We start from the raw sequence: 3,713 nt of genomic DNA, 5'->3' as shown, positions 1-3,713 counted from the left end.
TAGCACCTGATCTCGTGCTAGGGTAGTGGTATTTAGCTGGATGTTTGCTCTTGCTGTGGGCTGGAGTGGGGAGTGGTGGTGTTAGGAGGTTTATAGCTCAACACAAGCTGAGTGGGATTTTGCAGAACAAAGAAAAGGTGCTTTCCTAACGAAAATTGCTCTCTCTGCTGAATTTGAATAACCTGTTTGCAGGCACAGAGGTGGGAGGGATGGTTGGGTTGTTTGCTTGCCCTTTTTTTTTTTCCTGGTAGTAGTGTTCTTGGAAGACAATAGTGTTAGGAGGTTAAGTGCCCATAGGTTAGTCATCTCTGTAGAAAAAGAAGGAAGTCATGTTTTTTAAGAAGGGGAACATTGCAGATGAAAAAGGAGCTGTTCAGAAATAATGGATGAGGCAGCAGCTTAAGCTACATGTAACTTGCATGAAAATGCTTGGTGGCTGATACTGTTAAGGTATTTTCTTTTTTTTTTTAATGCAGATGTAAGGCCTTCTGTTAGGACTTGTTCAGAGTTTGGCTGCCGCAGATGAAGCGGTATCTGACCTGAAGCTAAAAGAGTCTTGGGGGATGTAGTTTCATAATTAAGTATTTCTTCTGAAGTGAGATAGTTTAAATAGTCTGAATTGCAGCTTGTGGTGCTAAATCTGCGTTTTTGTATTTGAAGGTTTAAGGAAGGAGTGATGAAGGTGAATTGTGTAACTCAGCTGGCATCCTGGATGAGTAAGTACAAGCAAGTTAATAGATGTGTTCTTAACACTTGGGTGATCGAATATGAGTAAGAACCCCAAACCATAAATCAGGCCCTGTCAACATCCACAGTGTTTTTTGTTCCTCCGGGAAGAGGCAACCCGAGTGGTGATAGCTCTGTCCTGGCAGGAGAAGCTGACTTGAAGCTTTTTGTGGGGGTCATTACACTCTTTCCAATGGTTAGAAAAATATCCAACACTTTTTTATTTCCCCTCCCCTCTCTTTTTGGGCTTGATCATGGCACTTCCAAATCCCTTTTTTATTGGCAGAGTAATGGTTATCTAGGGACCTATGGAAGAGTTTGCGTTGTCTGGGCTGTTTTTAAAGGCAATGAGTTTATAGGATAAAGTAATAACCCTTCATTTAAAAGCCAATGATCCAAGGATAAGACAGGAAACAAGTGAGCTCAAAATGAGGAGGAAAAAAATAGGCTTGTATTTATACTAAGGAACTCTACGTTTGTGGATCAGAAGAGCTTCAGGCCTGGGTTGGTAGAAACGCAATAGAATAAAACAGTGAAACAAGGTAATAATCAGGGGTAGATAGTAGTCACCACAGGCTGCTACAAGGAACTGAAAGGTGAAGTACCTGAGCTACTGTCTGGAGTCCTCATCTTGTACAGACTTGGTAGGAGAGGTTTGGAAAGCGTCTAACATGCAATACCAGCTCTTTTCTTAAAAGGTTCTGGTAAGATCTGGGGACCTGCTGATCAGTCTGGGCTTGAAAAAAAAAAAGTGTTAGAAGCAATAATAAATGATGTATTGGTGGAAACCTGAATAAATATGCTGTGGAAGAATTGGTTTAACTTCTAGAGAGAAGTCACGCCTTACAGACTGCCTGGGAAGCCTTTGAAAGGCTCAGCTAGTGAGGACAAAGGTTGAGATAGACCACATGGCTTCCCAAAAAATTCAGCAAGGTTGTTCACCACGAGTTCTTGAAGCAAACACTTATGGGATCAGAAGAAAGGTCTTAATGAGGGTAAATAGCATGCTAAAAGCTAGGAAAGGCCGTGTAGGAGACAGCGATTTTAATAGTTTTAACAGGAAAAAAAAAATAAAAAAAAAGAGGCCTGCTGTGGAGCCCTTGACAGGTTTTAACACACAGCTACAAGCGCTGGCTCAGAAGTTCCCGAAGCGCACATTGTTGGAAGGGTGCTCTGGAAAAAAGCATCGCTGCCTTTCTGTGATTCATCTCGCCTCCCGGGAGGCGCGCATTGCTTTCCGCTGACTACCAGGGTCCCGCAGTGACTAGCTCAGCCCTCGCCAACTAACTTTTGGTAGAACGAATCCCACCCCAAATTAATGAGTTCATTTCTAGCCAAGTGTAGCAGGGGATGGGGTTTTTCACAAATGGTCTGGAAGGTCTGCTGCTGGCTTTTATCGCTTACACACCCTTTGGGTGGACTACGTGTGTTCTAGGGATATGCAAATCATGAAGCATCCCAAAATTTAGCACCATTTCTAGTCACGTTTAGGAAATGCAAACGTGTAAGAGGGGCAGAGAATCCACTCATGTCATTGCTCTGAAATATTTTAGGAACTTTGGAGCATTCCTTTGATCCTTCAGCGGCAAACTCAGGTATGAGCAAGCATATTCCTCCCCTCTGTATTGCTGCCAGTCGTGCATCCTCTGCAAGGCACAGGCAAATCCTATTTCCTTTAGGTTCCCTGATAACTCATCGTACCAGGAGCTCTTAGATCCATGTGCAACGCAGTAAACAAACACATCTTCCATGGGATGCTGGCAGGCCACACGCGTCCTTAAGATCCAAGCCACTTAAAATTTTGTCATTGACGAGAATACCACAGTGGCGTGTTTCTCTTCCTTTTAAGTGTCCTATGCATTGGAGGAAGATAACGGAATGGGATTTTCCCAAAAAGCCATGAGCTATTCATTACTCTAGTGTGTTTTGTTTTCTTTATTTGCATCTTGAATAAGCACAACTGAATGTGGCCATTCATAAATTTCTCTCTCTCTGGAAGGAAGAAAAATAAAAATAACTGTTAAGTTCTGGGTGTAATGAATATTTACTTAAAACTATTTAAATAGCTTTCCATTCAGTTAGAAATGAATTCAGGGTGCAGTTTAGTATGTTTGAACTTAGGGGCAAAGCATAGGCATTCATTTTAAAGCAGATTTAATTTGTTCTGTAAAAATACAATGAGATGCAGTAAACAAACCACAAATAAATTAGTCATCCAGTGCCTTTATTTTTCAAAAGGAAGGCAAAATGCTCGCAGTGCGTTCTGTTTCCACTCATTGTGTTAGTGTTTTTTCCTCACGGAGTATATTTGCAAATACTTGCTCGAGTTGTTTTGAACCGTACGGCAACCCTGTAGCATTTCCTATTAAAATGAGCAAACTGAATTTTCCAGCCCGTATGCGTCGCTCTGCAACAAAAGCATAAGTGATGCTTTCCCCAGCCAGATGGCAACAAGGGTGTGTGAGCTGCGGCTCCTGAACTCGGGCTGAACCTCGCGGTGCAGAATGATGCTATTATAGTCCCTGCGTAGGCTGCCGGCACAGCTGCCTCCTAGCCCGGGAGGCCCGGCCGTGTGGAAAGCAGCGGCCGGTCGGGAGGAGATTGCTTATTATTTCTGCCGATACTGGGGAAGAGCATTAGCTTGACCACAGCACTTCTCAGTCTTTAAAGTCGGCTGATGTTGTCACTTAACCAGTACAGGCTTTTCTGTGTGTTTTTTTTTTTTTTAATAGCATTTTTTTTTACCTCTTATATGCTGCATTTGCCTGCTGTTTAATTATGGGGGCTGGGGAGATGAAATTGTGAAGAAGTAATCTTTATTCTGTTTTCCTCCTCTCTTTTCCCCCATTTTTCTTTCTTTTTTTTTTCCTTTCTTTTTTTTTTCTTTCTTTTTTTTTTTTTCCTGGCTTATGTGGTCTTACTAAATCTTTCCAGATTTTAGGGGAGGGGACTGTTCTTAATGATGCAAAAGAATTTTAATGCAGCTC

At 42.1% G+C, this 3,713-nt stretch overlaps 1 long non-coding RNA gene across 1 annotated transcript; it reads left to right on the top strand.

Annotated features, from left to right (window-relative positions):
- On the top strand, positions 1-2,979 carry LOC310897020. Its single transcript, XR_014581993.1, has 4 exons — positions 1-137; positions 661-716; positions 2,280-2,321; positions 2,406-2,979. It is a non-coding gene; the product is annotated as an uncharacterized lncRNA (long non-coding RNA).
- Positions 2,980-3,713: the final 734 nt, after the last annotated feature.

This window comes from Anser anser, assembly GCF_964211835.1.
Source record: "Anser anser genome assembly, chromosome: 3".
NCBI lineage: Eukaryota > Metazoa > Chordata > Aves > Anseriformes > Anatidae > Anser > Anser anser.
This window is presented reverse-complemented; position numbering and strand designations above follow the sequence as displayed.